The following is a 20,752-nucleotide window of genomic DNA, read 5'->3' on the forward strand; positions in this document are numbered from 1 at the left end:
TCTTTTAGTCAGCCAAGTCCCTTTTTTGAATTTTTTGGATTGGTTGGTGGACAAATTTGTCGTGAATGTCATGTTTGATAGTTCGAATCCCGTAATTACAGGGAGTGGGAAATCAGTGGGTGTTCTTCTGGGATATAAAGTTAGGTTTTGGCTATTGTTGAATGATACCAAGGGTTATCACAGATGTCACAACAGCCCACGGTGATCTGGTATGTCATACGTTTACATCCGATTTTAAGAAAATGATAGTCCAGTTGATATCCATCAGCATTTCAATTGTTTGTTCGTATGATTCATTTTCAAACAATGTTGTATTACTGTAGACACCCCATTTTTTACCACCCTTAAAGAGTTGGGTGCCTCAGTTTGATCACTGTAGACATGCCCCGAGGGCTTCATGCTATAGTTCGGACTCAAATTGTCACGATTCTGAATCTAGTCTCGCAAAGTGCAATGCAAGACCGATAAATCACCAAAAAGTCCAAATCCGACAAATCGTTTTGGAAAACTGATTTTTTAGAAAGAAGTGCCAAACATGGACTGTTTTGCCAGATACAGAGTCGCCACCTAAATATTTTATTTTGGGGGGATTTAGGAAACCATGACTCGTGCCTAAGGCCACGTGTCCGTCATCACCAAAATTGTCTCGGCTCGGGAACTTGGGTACGATTGGAGAAGGTCAGCTATGAGCACCCTCGCTCGCCCAATCAAAGATCGGCCACTACTAAACATGATATCTTGTTTTTGAAAACACATGTGCTCTTATTCCAGTTAATTAGCTAGAATTACTATGTGATGCGCACAGTAAAACAAGTATAGACTAAATCACCTAATTTGGAACAAAGTATCGTATATCCGTTTGTTTGGAAAATGGTTTAGAGTTTGCTGCTCGTAAGTAGGCTAAAATGCTGATTTCAATGAATTGTTCCAATTCAAGTAATCCAATCTTCACCCATAGGCATTCAGGCAGTTTATATCACATAAGCAATTAGTCTCATGGCAAGCATGCTAACATGGCAGCACTCACACACATGCAAGATGTTAAGGCATAAACACTTATAGTGTACTCCGAGCCAAAACAAGAAACTAGTTAGAAATCATGCATGATCCTAGTTCATGTTAAGATGGCTAATGCATCGCATGCAAAGTGCAACTAGAATAGGCTCGCTAATCTAAAATGGCATATGAGATGCAACAATTCGATACATGTATTCATGTAGGAATTGAAATACAATGCAGTTAGTATGATGTGCCGAGCCCGGTGCATGCAATACTGATGAATGAATGTAAACATGCATAGCATAAGGATGCTAAATGAAACGTGCCCAAAAACTAACCACTGAAAGCAGGTAAGTAAAAGGGAGAAAGAAGTGGGGTTGGAAGACATGCATTACACACACGCACGCTTATTACAACAATTGCGCCCTCTCGACGGAGGGATCGAAAGAATAATACAAATTAACTAATTAACTAACTAACAAGCTAATTAATTAATTACACAACCAAATGAATAATTAACTACAACTAATTATTACAACACTTAAATAATTAACAAATTAATTAAGCTACGAAAGAAGGTAAAGCAGCCTCGGAAAGAGGGATAAACGCATGCTCGATCGGCTTTGCTCAGAAATCCATCGCTATGCTTCATGTTGCCTCTGTTTGCACTACTCTATACCTCTGAAAACTGTGCCAACTTCTGTGACACTTCTGAACGACCTTGGGGACATGCTGAGAGTCCACCGGCCAAGAGATAGGGCCATCGGCCAAGGGATAGTGGTCATCGACCATATGTAAGGCTCTCGGCCAACAATGCATAGCCGGGCGGCACTGAAGATAGCCGACCGACCATTTCTTCCTGCAGAATCCTGTTTTTGCTACAACAGAGGACAGACAGAGCATGGCAATGCATTTTCAAGGCAATGTTTGCACCACCATCCTTCCTATCATGTCATGAACTCAAGGGAGTATGGTTCTCAACCCTCGGGCCACCAATCACGCATTTCAATGCATGATAGCCAATGAGCCAAGTGTGCATTTTAATGTCAAATGAAATGCACACAAAACATATGAAGGACCCCATCATCTATCGTGGTTTATCAAGAGGCAATGGATGTGAACATGCAAGCAAAACCAGTGCAACATGAGCATGTTAATGACAATGCCATACAAGGCTAAGCATGCCAAATTCAATGCAACTTAGACAAGCATGCAAAATGCAACATGGACATTCAAGCATGCGAGGCAAACATGTGACAACATGTAACGGGACAAGATATGCAAACATGCAAAGTTACTTAACAAAAGCATGCCAAATGTAATACCACTTAAACATGCAACAACATGTTATGGAATAAGTATGCAACAAGGCACAATTGAACTAGCATGTTACAACATGCAATTTACCAAAATATGCAACAAGCATGTGACAACATACAAGGCAAGCATGCAACATCATGCGGGGAGGGTCTTAAACCGAAATGGACAGCTCTCAAATGAGTCCAAATCCGTGGCCAACATGCTAGGAAATGAGGACAAAAATACATACAAGCATGCATGCCAATTAGCCTAACACTTAAGCATAGTGGAGCATCTCCTAAGCACACTTAAAAGAGGTGAAAAGCATGCTAATGTGACAACATTACATGCTCTGAAATGATGCTAGGGGTGATGCTAAATCACATAAACAAATCAAGCATAGTATGCATAAGGCTCAAAGCCTAAGGCTTGTGAAGGGACTTGAACCAAAGCTACACAAGACAAGGAACATATGGCAAACATGACCCAAAACAGTCCCAAATCATGTCAAAATGAGCCCAAAAACCCACTTAGATAGCATCCCAAATGCCTAAGCATAATGGCATACACAATGACACATTTATGAGGCATAAAACACAAACCCTTTAAAGCGTTAAAGGAGCGATAAGTGCAAGTATTCAAGCATACTATATGGACTGAAATAACATTACAAGTGATGCCAAACTACTGAAATGATCCAAGTAGAGCATGCTAGAGGATTCAACACTCAAAGCCTACAAGCTAGATTGTATGGTAGCTATACAAAGCAAGTCATGGATGACCAAGACAACCAAAATCAGACCTCAAGCATACCAAAACATGGATAAAAGCTTCTTGAAGTCGAGCCAAAATCATGCTAGAAAGACATGTTACAACATGATGCATGTTAGGCTATTTCATGGGATTGTGTGGCAAGTGTATAAAGCATGCAAAGGCTAATCAAACCAAACCTAAACAAAGGTATGACATGATAAATCAACACCAAATACACACTGAAATAGAGAGAAAACAAGCTAGAATGACATTTCAAAGCATGAAGCATACAAAGCTAGTTTAAGGGATTTACACTACAAGTGTATAAGGCCTACAAGAGCCAACCAAACCAAGCCAAAACAGATCTAAGGCATGTTAAAACATCACCAAAAACCGACTGAGATGGCTCGAAAACAAGCTAAAAACACATGCTCAAACATGAGACATATGAAGCATGTATTGAAGACACAAAGGAGAGGGGATGACCCTCTCCTTCTTAGGACCTTAAAACATCATCCCCACCACTGAAGGCCAATACAAGGTGGTCCCGAAACTCACAAAAAGGCACAAAAAAGAGGCCAAACAAGGCCTAAGAGGAGGTAAACAACCCCAAACACCAAAGTGATCTTAAATAACTATTTTAAGCACTCAAAAACAGAACTTTTATCAGTTATAAGTTAAGCTTAAAAACAGATGCAAGATAAGCTAAAAGCTTAAGCAAGAAAGGCGTATCTAAAGGTAAGAAGCTCACCCTTGTAGAACCTCTTCAAAAAGGAAGCTCTAGCAGGTTTTCTGAGTTTAAACCAACCCAAGAACACTGAAATCAACCTCCTAGCACCTCAACAATCAAGGATGGTGTGCTAGTGTGTGTTTGTGTACAATAGTAAGACAATACTACATTTTTGTGTACAAAACAAGGCCAAACCAAGAAATATAGATACAAGGGTATATCTATTCTCTCAAGAATAGATTTTCTGAACCCTTGAGGAGGGAGGAGGAGCTCCCTCTTTATAGAAGTCCAATAACAAAGCTTCCAAAGCAAGCTAAAACCAAGAGGCAAATCCCTCTATACACGTGTATGGAGGGGAGCAAATGTGTATGCCAGCTAATCCAGCTGGCATAAAATATTTGCATAAAGCAGATGAATAGGGTTCAGCCAACAAAAATGGCCGATCGACCAACACAATGGCCGACCGACCAAACACAGTGCCGATCGGCCAACACACTGGGCCGATGGCAAGAAAACAGGGCCGGTGGCCTCGGGCCATGGTCGGTGGGTTGAGGAGATGGCTAACAGGCCACTTCCTACCCTTATAAGCAAAAGCATAAGTGTTTGGTTCATAACCAAGCACAAAACAAACAAGTTGAAAGATCTTGAGGCAAAGCGCGTAGCCGAGACCCCCGAGAACTCAAAACGAACGGGAACAAGGATGATCATCGAGTGTTCAAACGATGACGTCCAAGTCTTGAGGACGGTCAAAAATAGGGTGTCTACAGTTGTCCCTCTTTGACAGAACTCGAAAGTCATAACAATGACGGGAGTGAATGTCAAAGCCCAGAGACGACCCATTTTTGACAAGGCCGAAGACTTAGACAAAACATACAAGATAGCAAGATATGTGCCCGAAGGCAGGGGCAAGATACAAGTGACATGCACGATGCCGTTCATAACTTATGGTCATGCAAAGAGAGCTGTGATGAAGCAATTATGCAAAATAAATGCAACATTTTAAGGAATGCTATACAAACAAATAAACACGAACCAAACTATATCTCATGCAGAAAGGATGTAAGAAAATTATATAATTCTCACTACGTCTCACGCGGAGAAGACTAAGAGCGACCGTTGGGGACACCCGAGGTCTCAAACAAGATCCTGACGCATTGCACGCGAAAGGAAAGAGAGTGGTACAAACATTGAAACATGTTCCAAATGCTTTAAAAAAATGGAAAAACATAGGGACATATCCCGGTGTTTCGGAATGGTATAAGCATTGGAACGTGTTCCAAATACTCTAAAAGAAAGAAGGAAAAACATAGGGACATATCCCTGTGTTTCAAAAAGGTATAAGCATTGGAACGTGTTCCAAACACTCTTAATCAAAGAGGGAGAAACATAGGAACATATCCCAGTGTTTTGAAAATGTATAAGCATTGGAACGTATTCCAAATGCTCTTAACCAAAGAGGGAGAAACATAGGGACATATCTCGGTGTTTCGGAATGAGAAGGAGAAACATAGGGACGTATCCCGGTGTTTCGGAAAATGAGAAGAAACATAGGGACGTATCCCGGTGTTTCGGAAGAAAAAGAAACATAGGGACATATCCCGGTGTTTTGAAAAAAGAAGGAGAAACATAGGGATGTATCCCGGTGTTTCGGAATGAAGGAGAAACAAAGGGACGTATCCCAGCGTTTTGGAAAGGTATAAGCATTGGAACGTATTCCAAATGCTCTTAACCAAAGAGGGAGAAACATAGGGACATATCCCAATGTTTCGAAAAGGTATAAGCATTGGAACGTATTCCAAATACTCTAAATGAAAGAAGGAGAAACATAAGGATATATCCCAGTGTTTCGGAAAGGTATAAGTATTGGAACGTGTTCCTAATACTCTTAACCAAAGAGGGAGAAACATAGGGACATATCCCAGTGTTTCGAAAAGGTATAAGCATTGGAACGTATTCCAAATGCTCTTAACCGAAGAGGGAGAAACATAGGGACATATCCCGATGTTTCGAAAAGAGAGAGAAACATAGGGACATATCCCAGTGTTTCGGAATAAGAAGGAGAAACATAGGGACGTATCCCAGTGTTTCGGAAAAGAAGAAGAAACATAAGGACGTATCCCGGTGTTTCGGAAGAAGAAGAAACATAGGGACATATCCCGATGTTTTGGAAAAAGAAGGAGAAACATAGGGAAGTATCCCGGTGTTTCGGAATGAAGGAGAAACATAGGGACGTATCCCGGCGTTTCGGAAAGATATAAGTATTGGAACGTATTCCAAATGCTTTTAACCAAAGAGGGAGAAACATAGGGACATATCCCGGTGTTCCGAAAAGGTATAAGCATTGGAACGTATTCCAAATACTCTAAACAAAAGAAGGAGAAACATAGGGACATATCCCAGTGTTTCGGAAAGGTATAAACATTGGAACGTGTTCCAAATACTCTTAACCAAAGAGGGAGAAACATAGGGACATATCTCGGTGTTTCAAAAAGGTATAAGCCTTGGAACGTATTCCAAATGCTCTTAACCGAAGAGGGAGAAACATAGGGACATATCCCGGTGTTTCGAAAAGAGAAAGAAACATAGGGACATATCCCGGTGTTTCGAAAAGAGAGAGAAACATATTGGTGTTTCGAAATAAAAAGGAGAAACATAGGGACGTATCCTGGTGTTTCGGAAAAGGAGAAGAAACATAGGGACGTATCCCGGTGTTTCGGAAAAAGAAAAAGAAATATAGGGACGTATCCCGGCGTTTCGGAAAGGTATAAGTATTGGAACGCATTCCAAATGCTCTTAACCAAAGAGGGAGAAACATAGGGACATATCCCGGTGTTTCAAAAAGGTACAAGCATTAGAAGGTATTCCAAATACTCTAAACGAAAGAAGGAGAAACATAGGGACATATCCCAGTGTTTCAGAAAGGTATAAGCATTGGAACGTATTCCAAATGCTCTTAACCAAAAAGGGAGAAAAATAGGGACATATCCCTGTGTTTTGAAAAGGTATAAGCATTGGAACGTATTCCAAATGCTCTTAACCGAAAAGGGAGAAACATAGGGACATATCTCGGTGTTTCGAAAAGGTATAAGCATTGGAACGTATTCCAAATACTCTAAACAAAAGAAGGAGAAACATAGAGACATATTCCAGTGTTTCGGAAAGGTATAAGCATTGGAACGTATTCCAAATGCTCTTAACCAAAGAGGGAGAAACATAGGGACATATCTCGGTGTTTCGAAAAGGTATAAGCATTGGAACGTATTCCAAATGCTCTTAACCGAAGAGGGAGAAACATAGGGACATATCCCGGTGTTTTGGAAAGGTATAAGCATTGGAACGTGTTCCAAATACTCTTAATCAAAGAGGGAGAAACATAGGGACATATCCCGGTGTTTCGAAAAGGTATAAGCATTGGAACGTATTCCAAATGCTCATAACCGAAGAGGGAGAAACATAGGAACATATCCCGGTGTTTCGGAATGAGAAGGAGAAACATAGGGACGTATCCCGGTTATGTTTCAGAATAAGAAGGAGAAACATAGGAACGTATTCCGGTGTTTCGGAATGAGAAAGAGAAACATAGGGATGCATCCCGGTGTTTCGAAAAAAGAGCGTGCAAAACAATGCAAGTGGAAAGTGTATAACAACGCAAGTGAAGAGGTATGCATAACAATGCAGGTGACGTGCGTGACAACGCAAGTGGAACGTGCGTGACAATGCATGTGAAGAGAAGTGCATGACAATGCAGGTATAGTACGTGATAGCACAAGTTAAAGAGGTGCATGACAATGCAAGTAACGTGCGTGACAACGCAAGTTAAAGAAGTGCTTAACAATGCAAATAACAATGCATGACAATGCAGGCGGGACGATACATAACAATACAAGGGAAAAGTGCATAACAATACAAGGGAAAAGTGCATAACAATGCAAGTGAAAAAGTGCATAACAATATAACTGGAACCTGCATAACAATGCAGGTGAAGTATGCATAACAATGCAACTGAAAGGGTGCATAGCAATGCAGACAGAGTGTGCATAACAATGCATTTTCAGTGCAACGTCAACAACATGTTTAAAGTAAACTACTGAATAGGGAAATACACGCCTTAATGAGACCAATTCAAATGCAACCTCCGATTTACCTCTCGGAGGACTTGGCAACACACTCAGCTCAAAAGGGTATACCCTGTTCATATTGGCGAGAGGTAACATCTGCACGTGAAACCCTCAGGTGCTGCCTAAACTGCCATTCTGGCTTAAAGCAAGCTTACACTTGGGGTCGAGATACACTCATACTCCAGAGAAACGGCGAGACCTAAGAAAGTGCACCTGGAATGCAGTCTCAGAATTCGCTGGAGTTAAAAACAGTGAGATGCTCCACATTTTCCCTCTTTTCTTTTGCTTTGCAGTCTGGAACCCACATAGCTTCAGGTAGGTCCTTATCTTACTGTTCACACTTATCGGGGATGGACCCTGCAGTTTTATGAAAGAACAAATATTGTTTTGCACAAATGTGGAGAATGGCACAGCACTTTGAGCACAAAATGATTCATTTTCATTTTTTTTTTGAATTTGAGAAATGAGAAAACGTTTTTGACTGGGTATTTGAGCGTACGACTGAACACAGCGCACTACGGCTCAACAAAGGAAAACAAAAGGTGAACAACCTAAACACATCGAGAAACACTCGAAACGACTCACAACAAGAATCGAGACAAACAAAACAACGGACACGACACTCAGATGTGTTCCAAAGACAAGGGACCTCTCAGATCACGAGGAGCCAGTTTCTCCAAGTATTGTTTCCCACACTTTCTCATTTGTGATTCTCACATCACTCTGGCACTCAATCTCTATTTTTCTGAAAAAGCCCTTTTCTCACTTTTTCTCTCATCGCACGTCTCTCTATTCTTCAATCTCTCATTTTTCATCCCTCCCCTGGGTGGTTGATGGATGAACAAGAAGTTGCAGGCTCATGCCCCTAGCATTGCGCTACAACTGAGTGTGTAGCAAATCTGCAGCTGACATCGGTTGATGATGCTCTACTGGGGAGTTTGGACGTGATCAGATGTGTCCAGATGAGGGCGTGAAATATCCTGATCAATTTCCGGTTCGTGCTTCGCACTTGGCTTGATACCTCGCTGCTTGGAGGATGAGAGAGCTTTCAACCATTTGTTGTTTGCTTCGGTTGTGCCCTTTTCTGGCAGGTAGAGTGCCCTTTTCTGCCAAGTATGTTGACAATGGGGGAACAGACAGAAAACTTGACTCAACTATGCCCCTAGTTCATCATTTTGATCATTTTTTGTTTTTGACTTTCTACTAAAACAATTTTGACCAACATAAGAGTTAGATTAACATACTTGTTCAACTTTTCATTTGAAATCATGCAAGTTAGTTTGTGAGCACTGAAAATTTTCCTTTTTGGGTCCAAGATATGGTCCAGTGTTGGAAAAATGAAATAATTTTTGAAAAAATTAGTCAACCTCCATAAAAATTCTCAAAAAATTGTTTTTGCAAACGGCCACTACTCAACGAGCACGGAACTTACTCTTGAGATGCACAACCTCAAATCCAAACACTGTATGGCAATGAAAAATTGCCCCTTGTTTAACCGCAGCACATCGCATGGCAACGGAAAGTTGCCCCTTGTTTGGATAGCGCTGCAGCGTACGGTAATCAGTCCTCAAAGTGACGATCACAACCGAATTCTCGGATACAGCGAAGACAAAGATTATCAAAACCATTACATGGACACAATCGATTTGGAAGTGTTTGTGGCTGGACTTCAGAATGAAGTTGCCTATGTATCCCAAACATGGGAATCAAGCCCTACGTAGTTCCGGTTAAGGTACACTCGGGTATTAACCTTTCCTTTTGCACTCTAACTTTTGCCAAGGCCGCCCTTCTGGGTTTTCAACCTTGCGAGCTTTGTTCTTCTTTTCTTTTCTTTTCTTTTTATTTTATTTTCTTTAATCTTTTCAAGATTTTTTATTTCTTTTTCTTCATTTTTTTTTGCATTTTTCTTTTCTTTTTTTTTTTGCTCTAACTTTTGCCTGGGTCGCCCTTTCGGGTTTTCGGCCCAGCGAGCATCTCAAGGGTAAAAATGTAACTTTGTCCATGTCAAATGGTTTTAAGATCTTGAAGCCATCTCAATCTAGGAGAATGGTTGTTATTCCCTGATAATGTAGGAGCCCATCCAATGGGGGCTGAATTTGCCTCTAGTGTTGCGGATAGGAACTTGGTTGTTCTTCAGCAATACTTTCTTCTTTCCTCCCTTCTGGGATTTGGCATTCTTGCCGATCTTCGTTAGCTTGAGAAATGTCCCAATTCTTGACTCTTCGAGCACATCTGGCATTTTTTTGTGCCTCTAGTTCGAGGGGTGCTTCTGATCTAGCTTTGCAAACTTCCTTTTGATCATATCTGACCTTCTTGCCCATAGTCCAAGGGTTGCTTTTGATCTGGCCATACAAGCCTCACATCATGATTGACCTTTGAACATTCTGAGTTAAGGTTCAAGGTTTGGAAGCAAAGGAGTTGAGTCTCGAGGCTGAGAGCGATCCTAAGCTGCACAATCTCAAGAGCAATTCCACACAGGTCTTTGCAAGATCATGCAAAACATTTTTTTGAAATCTTTTAAAAAAGCGACAAATCGCTCGCGCTGAAGACAGTGTAGAACCAATCTGGATCAAGCCAGGATCATTCTCAGTACTCACATTAACAAACATGATTTCATTCACTATGGGCTTAGCATGCCTCTCTTTCTCTCAATTGATCAATTTTTTGCAAATCCCGTGGAATTCCTTCCCCTTCGTTTTCATCACAATGTTCAAAAAGTTTTGGAAAACTTAGATCAATGCAATGATTTCAAGGCACAGAAGAGCAGGTGAAAAGCACTGTCGTTTCATTCAAGTTTGTTGGCACAACAGGTTCAAGATTGAAACAAACACAAAAGCGTGAAAACCACCGCTGTTTCGTTCAGATCTTCTGGCGTAACTAGCCCCATGGCAGAAACAGATACAAAAGAAATAGTGCAAAAGACAAACACAAAACGAGAAAGGAATGTCCGAGGTAACACCCCCGAAATCACTTAACTCTTAACAAAACAGGACTGACTCGATACAACAAGACAGACCTGAGAGGGTGATTTATGCTCCGGTGTTGGGCCGAGGTATAGACCGAGCAAGTTGAGGGCCCAGCAGAGCATTGGGCCGAGATTATCGACTGTTCACCCGGAGATGGGCTACCAGAACTTGGGCCGGGCAGAGTTTGGACTGTGTGCTGCCCCGGACCGTGCAGAAGCTGCTCGGCCAGGAAGTGACCGGTCAGACCAGGATGCTCGGTCCGAGGATTGTCGAGACCAGACAGACCGAGAGACCGGCGCTCGGAAAGGCGCGGTCAGCCGAGGTAGTTGACTGACCGGCGAGAAGGCCGACCAAAGGAGGAGCCCGGGCTAAGCTTTGCCGAGATGCCGCCTAGCCCGGTCCTTCATTTGGTTATCCGGTTAGGCGCTTAAGGTATGAAGCATGGTATGACCGAGGTAGGGCAGCTCGGCTGCCGAGCTCCAGCTATGCTGACAGGCAGTTGAGAGCAGGTGATGAACGGCATGGTTTATGCTGACAGATGGGATAGCAGAGCCACGTGTCAGGAGATGACAGGGAGTGGATATGGGGCTCAGAAGGTATATAAGCATGTCTGCGCCCCCCATACGCGACACACGAACACATCTGTAAGGATTTCTTACACTCAAACACTCTCTCCCTTCTCTATTCCCTCTAAGGTGTGTGCTAACTTGACCGTCGGAGGGTTTTTCCGGCCACACACCGCCGGGTAGCTCACCATTACTTGCTCGCAGGTGATCGGACATCGACGGAGCTCGGAAGAAAGGAATACGGGCACGCCGGAATATTTGCTCCCCGTACAAGACCCAACTGACTCAATATGAAAAGACTGACTCAAAATAACGAGACAGACTCTAAACAACATAATAAAACTAACTCAATACCTAAGTCAGAAAGCACAAAAACTAGCATTCGCAAAATGCTCAAAACAGTGCGTGCCATACGCTACATCTGGAGTAAACTGAGCGCCGCCCACAGGTCGTTCATCCCCCAATCACATCACATTATCCCCCCAAGTGCACTGATCCAGTGCTGATAGACTTTGCAAAGCCTGGTGCGACGATGACTTTGTTATCAATCAGATCTTGTATTTCATGGCGAAGATGGTAACAACTATCAGTGCCATGAACGGTTTGTTGATAGAAGGCGCAGTACTTGGCCGGATCATGGGAGGGAGGAAGTTTATCTGGCAGTGGCTGCGGCTCCAGGGGTTTCAGATCCCCCTTTCTAATCAAGACCCTTAAGGCCGCTGATAGAGACATGTATAGTGAGGTGAACACCCTCTGGCCCCGAGGTAAGTGTTTTGAGGTTTGTGGAGTTTTGCTGGATGCACCAACAAAGGGATTGACAGGCGCTGACTGGGTTTGCTGATCTCTTCTGAGCACAATATTAGAGCTGAAAGGAACATTCCTGGTACAAGGGCCCTTCTCTCGGCTTGCCCCTTGATTCAAACTGCCCCCAACTTGAGTGGCGAAAGTGTCATCCACAGTTTTTGCAACAACTGCGAGCACTTGCTCTTTGTTCAGTCCCTCGGCTTTCAAAGCCTCAACAGCCCACAGAAGGTGTTCATGAGGATCAATGTCTACCCCTACCTTGTTATTTCCACTCGCCTCCACTTTGCCAAGGGATTGGCCTTCTTCAAATGCAGCCCGTCCCAAGATTGAGGAATCTTTTGACATGAAATTCCCGGTATGTGGTGTGGTCGATGACGAAGCCAATATCCCAAAGGCTAAATCTGTCACAGTTCTCTGAAGATCTTCGATCATTCTCATCATCCCAGAAGTAGTGGGATCACGGGTTTGAGATGATTAAGGTCCAGGTGCATCCATCATACATAAGTCCATACTTTCTAGGATAAACACCTCAGGCTTGGATAGATGGACCCGGGTGATGTATGCGCTGGGGTCGTAAGGGACGGCCAGTGTGTGGATTAGATTGAGATGTGGATGAGGTACTTGGTCATTGGGGTCTGAAGGTGGAGCTATCGTCCGGTTGTCGATGAGATTTTGGACATCATGACGAAGGCAGTAGCAACGGTCGGTGCCATGACCGCGCTGCTGATGGTACACATAGCACTTGGAGGGGTTATGTCTGGCTGGAAGTAGGTCAGACAGAGGTTGAGGATTGAGGGGTTTGAAATACCCTCTTTCCATCAAGACTTTTAGTGTGCTAGTCAGGCTTATATAGAGGGGGGTGAAAGTTCTGCCCTGAGCTCAGGCTGGGCCGGCAGTTTGTAGGCTTGGATTGGCAAAAGGGTCGGCTGTGGCAACTGTATTGATTTTGGCGGGTTTGGGAATAACGCTACTAGCAGCATTGGTACTCCCTGAAATTGCCCTCCTTGTCGGTTCACTTGTTCTGGGAATGATCCCACTGTTGAACGCATTCTCGACCTGAACCCCCAGTTCATGCAAACTTTTGAAAGTGAATAGTGGAGCGACTATCAACTTTTGGAACATATCATGCTCGAGGTTTCGCACCACTATTCGCACTTGATCCCTTTCAGAAGGGCGATCTATCATCTGTGCTGCCTTTGCTGTCCACCTTGCAACAAATTCTGCAAACGGCTCTGTAGGATTCTGGTGCGTAGCTTCTAGCTCTTGAATGGTCATTTCAACTTGGGTATTGTAAGAATACTGATCAACAAAGGCCACAGCCAATTCTTCCCAGTTTTGTTTCACCGTATTCTCCAATTTGGCATACCAAGCGGCTGCTACACCCGACAGGGTTCTTCTATACAGAGAGAGTTTCTGTGGCTTAGTCAGACCCATTGGCTTCAGGACATCCAAGAAAAGCCGGATATGTACCATAGGATCTCCAGACCCATCGAAATAATCAATATATGGAATTTTGAATCTGTCTGGGAGTCGTACGGCAGCCTCGATGTACCCATCCTCAATGTCAGGAATGGAGTTAAGGCCCTGTGCTTTTTTGAATTGCTTCTCAAGGTTCGTAATTTTCACCACGGTCGGATTGAGGTCATTAGCATCAAGGGGATAAAGCCTCTCATTAGGCTGCACCAGGGGTCTGAAAACTCGGGCATGAGCTAACCCTTCTCGAGGATCTGGACCCTGTAAATCTTTAGCTGGCGGAAGTGGGTCAAAGTTCGGTTGGGGTCTCGAAGCTGGATGTGAGGCAGATGCCCCATATGGGCGTTGCGTTTCAGCCATGGTCTCATCCTGCATGGTAGTTCCAATTACTTTTAACCAAAGAGGGAGAAACATAGGGACATATCCCGGTGTTTCGAAAAGGTATAAGCATTGGAACGTATTCCAAATGCTCTTAACCGAAGAGGGAGAAACATAGGGACATATCCTGGTGTTACGAAAAGAGAGAGAAACATAAGGACATATCCCAGTGTTTCGGAATGAGAAGGAGAAACATAGGGACGTATCCCGGTGTTTCAGAAAATGAGAAAAAATATAGGGACGTATCCCGATAGCATAGAGTATCATGTTTTAATTAGCATTTTCCATGGCTTGCATCCATTCGTCTTGCACGTATTGGTCTGGGCGTATCATTCTAACTTTGTGGTTATTTCACATTCTTCATTTGAATACGTGCTTAACTGTATGTTATCAAATTAATCCACATGTCATGCTAGCAGCCGAGCCTAGTAGTTGCATCATTGTATGTGTTGCATTAGTCACTTGCATATTAGAACATGCATTTAACTAACTATTTTCTTTCTTTTGGCTTGCCTCGGTTGAGTATTAGATGAGCATTCATTACTTTAGCATATTGCTTGAGTGTTAGTATTGCCATATCGAGCATGTTTTCCATGAGGCTAAATGCTTAAGTGATATACTTGTTTGAATGCCAATGAATGATGGCTAATTGCTTAAATTGGGATGTTTTGACTAATGTATATACAAGTTCACCCTTTTTTTAAGTGACGCATATTCAAAAACTCCTTTCAAACAAACATAAGATCAAAGTGTCCCAATTTTTCTCAATTAGTCTATACTTATGTACATCACATAGAAAATTAGCCTAAATAATTGGAACAAGAGCATATACTGTAAATAAGAATCACATCATGATTAGTAGAGGCTGATCCTTGATCGGGTGAGTGGGGTGCTCAATTTATGACCTTCCCCTCTCATACCTAAGTTCTCGAGCCGAGACACTTTGGTGATAACGGATAAGTGGCCTTTGGCACGAGTCTCGGGTTTCCTAAATTTTTCAAAAATATTTAAGTAACGACTATGTAATCTGGCAAAGCAGTTCATTTTTGACATTTTTTATTCAAAATCAATTTTTTCAAAAGATTTGTCAAATTTAGACTCATTTGTGTTTATCTGTTTCATATTGCACTTGTGAAATCAGATTCAGAATCACAGAAGCCCAAACTATAGGACTATCGTATCCGAAAGGATATGATATCACTTTCGGTGGTGTGGTTGACACATTTGGATGCCATATCGCATGTTCGTATCATGGTGGCCTACGGAACAGTGACCTGTAGGGATGGCAATATGAACCCGGCCCGGCGGGGACCCGGACCGCCCTGTCCCGATAAATAGGTTTTTTCCCGAAAATTATTCCCCATAGGGCCGGGGCTGGTATTGAAAAATGCATCCCCAATGATTCGGGCCGGGGACGGGGATAAATTTCTCGGTCCCGGCCCGACATTTCCCCAAAAGATCCCCGCGTATATCCTATTTATATGTTTAGTTGTATTTTATTTATATATCTGTTTAGTTATTATATTTATATAACTCTCTCTCTCTCTCTCTCACATGCATACTCTCATCTCAACTCACTCTCAACTCTCTCAACTGACTCTCATCTCTCTCTCACTCTCTCGTTCTTCTCTCTCTATCAACTCTCTCAAACCCATGTCGATCCAGACTAGATCCAGTGCGTCTCCACCTTCGCCAAGGTCACTATCCTCAAGAACCGTCGTTCCGTCGTCCTCCGTCGCAGTACCATCGCACCACTTCCTCTACCATCCTCAAGAACAGCTGTTCCGCTGTCCTCCATCGCAACACTCTGCCATCTTCCATCGCAGTACCGCCGTAGCACCTCCTCTCTCTCTTCTCTCCTCTCTCTCGTCGTAGCACCGCGGTTTCAGCCATATTTCGGCGTAAATTTGAGTCAATCAACATGGATCCATACGCGATCCACACAGATCTGTGTATATGTATACATGTATGTATGTGTGTGAGTGTGCATCAGTATCATTTTTTTTTTTGGTTCATCTGTTGTATATGTATACATGGGTGTGTGTATCAGATCTGTCCATTTTTTTGTTGTTGTAATGTTGTGGTTATTGATCTGTTGGGGGGTTGTTGTTTGTTATGGATGTTGTTTTCGTACGGGGATTTTTCAGGGTCGGGGATCCTCGATCCCCGTTAGAGGGCGGGGGCGGGGAGGGTGATGGGTTCCCCGTCGGGGAATCGGGGACGGGGACGGGGACGGGGATGGGGACGGGGACTTTTGTGCCTTCGGGAATCGGGGACCGGGAGGGTGATCCCCGCCCCGCACCGTTGTCATTCCTAGTGACCCGTACCATTATCTCATGCCACTTTCACTTTCGGCAGTGTGATCCTTCACACCATAGTATCACATGCACTCATGGACAAATGCAGAATAAAGATATGGTTGCCACGTTTGGGATGGAAATTCGAATGTGAATTGGTGGTCCATGTTGGAAATTTGGTTTATATAGGCTTATTTTGGGCAAAATTTGTGCCCAAATTTGGATGGGGCCCACATGTCCTTTGGGGTGGATCCAAGGAGGTGACGTGTTCCTTGCCGCATAGCAAGTCACACGGTGAATACAGTTTGTCAAAACCATTTGTGAGTGAATGGGAACTTGACGTCATTTTCAGATTCGTGAAATGGACAATTAAAGAATTAAATGTGGGTTTTCTTGTAAGGCTTGTCCCACATTGGAAACTTAAGAAAACTTATGTGTGTATATAAGTTCTAGGTGGCAACACTTGGGTTGGGCCCCAAGAGGCATCCCAAGTTTGTAGAAGGAAGGAGTTATGGACAAAATGAACCTTGGCTTAAACCACCACATGTGCGCGCGCCGCTGTCGTCCGTCCGACTAGCCCAGCCAAACCGTGCTGGGCATGGGTGTGGGTTGTGGATCGAGTCGGTCTTAACTTTAATTTTTGGACAAAATTTAATTTAAATTTTTCCAAAAATACTTGTAGGAAAATTAATTTTTCTAAATGAAATTTATTCAAATTTGAATTCAATTTCCGTCCTAAATTCTTTCCTCCTTCAGTCTAGTTCCAGCAAGTCTAGTAGGTTCAAAAAGACCAAACAAATTTGGTTTTTTTTCTAGGATAGATTCAAATTGCCCAGCAGTTTCTAAACAAATATGAAACTGCTGCAGTTATCTGTTCAAAATTTGAATTATATCTGTTGCACCTGTTTATTCAAAAACCTACCTGTTTGGTTTGAATTTTAGACCTATTCGGGTCTATATATACCAGGCCATTTCCAGAAGTAAAGTAATTCTGAAAATCATTTTCTTGCCTTCCTTTTGCTCTCTTACATAGATATATTCTTCATATTATTTTAGGAAAAAATTCAGAGAGTAAAGAACACAAGTTTTTGTTCGCGGTACAAATTGTTTGGAGTGCTACTACAATTTGTGAAGATCATTCTATCCTGGGAGATAGACGCCATTAGTCCATAAGCACCGAAGTGGGGCGAATTTGTCTTAAGGACAGAGTGTCACACACTCGACTTAATCTTTTTGTACTTTTACATTTCAGTAAAATAAATTCTGTAAGTAATTTATTTTTATTTGTTTGATTTGTTTCAAGTTATTTATTTTACATAGAAGATTGTTCCAACAGTCCAAATAGATGCAGAATACCCAAATGGAAATGATGAAATGTTGCTACACATGCCACCATCACTTCCAGCAGTGTAGTCATTTACACCACAGCATCACACGCATTTATGGACATGGGTGTAAAATGAAGATGTGGTTTCCACTTTTGGGATAATGATTCGAACGTGAATCGGTGGTCCAAACGGGTGTGGAATATCCAAATGGAAATGATGAAACGTTGCTATGCATGCCATAATCACTTTTGATGTTGTAATCCTTCACATCATAGCATCACACGCATTCACAGACAAGGGTGTAGAGTGAAGATATGGTTACTACTTTTGAGATGAACGTGAATCGGTGGTCCAAATAGGTGTGGAATACCCAAATGAGAATGATGAAATGTTTATTCACCAATGAAACGTTGAATTGGTGGTCCAGAAAAGATCAGGAATGTCGGTCGGCTTCCTCAAATTTATGGTGGTTATGTTGTTGGACAATCTTCACTGTATTTAAAAAATAGATTATGTTTGTGTACTTAACAACAAACAAAATACAAAAGAAACAAAGGAAATGAGAGAGATTGTTTGATTACAAAAATCAAACTAGTAAATAAAAATAAATATATTAAAAAATAGATTTTATTTTGTTACAAAAACAAAATCAAAATCTGATATAAATAAATAATAAAACAAAAAATAAATTAACAACTTACTTTATTAATTTCTAGAACAAAGTTTTGATCAAGTCTAGTGTTTAACACTGTGTCCTTAAGACAGTTCATTTCTCTCCACGGTGTTTTCAAATTGTAGACGTCTATCTCCCAAGATAAAATAATCAACAGTGAATAGTAGCAGCACTACACACTATTCACACAACGAACACGCTACGTATTTACACTATTTCTCACAAGGAAAATAATACAACAAAATGCAAAGAGAGCAAACACAATTTCGGACAAAAAAATTGGAGTAAAAAACAAAATGAGAGATTGCCTATTTATAGATGGAATGGTGGTATTTCAGTTTGAATTCAACAGGTATGGTACCTGCTTGGACAGATTTGGTTTGATTTTCAAACAGATAAAAAACTGTTTGGGGTTTGAACGGATTTGTTGGACAGATATGGAACTGTACAGAAATTCTGAAGAGGTGTAAATAGATTTGAATTCAAAAATTGAAATTAAACTGGATAGATTTTCATAATTAATTTTGAATTCTAGACAGATTTTATTTTACCAAAAAATAAATTAAATTCAAATATTTTTTGCTAAAAAAAAAAGGTATTGGGTCGGACAAGCCCAAACCAACCTCGCACCACAGACCTGCGCCCAAGCCAAGCCTAGCCCACCGGACCGATCAGACAGTTTATTTTTGGGTCCAATGGGTCTAGTCCAATTTGCCCATAACCTCTCCCTTCTACAAACTTGGGGTGCCCCTTGGGCCCTTCCCCAAGTTACAAACCAATACCTTATAAACCCACATAAGTTTGCCTACCAAACTAATGTGGGACAGGTCTTAAACCAAACCTTAAGAAATTTCCACCAAAAACTCCATTTTCATGGAGCTCACTTTGGCTTCAATTTCTCATTCACCCGATAATGGTTTTGAGCAACCAAATATACTACGTGAATCACAACGCGGCATAGAACGCGTTATCACTTAGACCCGCCAACTTTGGCATATGAGTCCCCTCTAAAAAATAGACCAAAGTTGAGGAAAAATCTATTTTTCAAAAATCATTTCTAACATATGTTTAGGTCAGAATTTGAATATAGGTCACCTTGGTTAATTTAGTAGAAGGTATATTAATTTTTTGGATCCAGATATGAGTTGCATTCATTCAATGTTAGGAGTGGACACGTTTAGATTTAAACCCATAGGTCACCCAAATAATAGTGGTAAACTAAAAAAGCCCATGGTAAGTTTTTTCCAAACGTAACATAAATGGCAACTATGGAATTAAAATTATCTAAGCGTGACATGTGATACTCCAATATGGTGAACTCAATTTGATTGAATTACTACATGCCTTCACGTCACGTACCAAAAAACAATTAGTAAGGAATTCACGTCCCACACTACTCGTGTTAAAAACAAGCAAACTTTAAAAAGCTACTAGTTTGCTTTTCGAACAACGTGACACACAAACACCCTATCACTTATCCTCCAACTATACTAACAATGGCAAAATAGTCAACAAATAATTTAAGGGACCACTTAGTCACCAAAAAAATATTTAGGACCTTATGGATTAGAGATGGCAATTGGAACACGGCCCGACGGGGACCCGATCCCCTGACCCTGAATTAAGTGGCTATTCCCCGAAAAATACCCATGACGGGCCAGGGATGGTATTAAAAATTAAATCCCCAATGATATTTAGACCGGGGAGGGGGATACATGTTTCAGCCCCGGACCTGGCCCGACCCAACCCCGGCCCCGGCCCCGATCCTCGGCTTGGTTGCCCCCGACGTGAAATTACTATTTTGCCCCTACTCATATATAACATATGTGTGTGTGTGTGTGTAGGTTTTTGGCTGAACACTCATACACACAACAAAAACACAGAGTCGTCTCTGCTCCTGCTCTCACACTCTCTCTCTCTCTAGGGTTTCGCCTTCCTCTCTCTCTCTCTCTCTCACACAATGACGGCGCCGATCCTCCGTCACCATTGATCTTCCCTCACCACCGCTCATACCTCACTGTCGATTCTTCTCCCTCACCGCCGCTACTGGTTAGAACCTAGAGTTTCGCCTCCCTCTCTCTCTCTCTCACATACGACGGCTGCTCGTCCCTCACCGCCACTCCTCCCTCACCGGCGATCCTCTCTCACCGCTGATTTTCAAAGGGTATCTCTTTTTTTTCTCTCTCTCTCGGGATTTCGATATAGGGTTTACATACATACATATATATATATATATATATATCTGTGTGTATATATAGTATCTCTATGTCAAGGGATTTTAACCTCTGTTTTTTTTTTTTCTTGATCTGTTATTAATCTCGATCTAATCACTTGAGTTCTTGATCTGTTATTGATCTATTAAATATAT

The sequence above is a fragment of the Camellia sinensis genome, chromosome 13 (assembly GCF_055761805.1).
Source record: "Camellia sinensis isolate YWXY chromosome 13, ASM5576180v1, whole genome shotgun sequence".
Taxonomy (NCBI): Eukaryota; Viridiplantae; Streptophyta; class Magnoliopsida; order Ericales; family Theaceae; genus Camellia; species Camellia sinensis.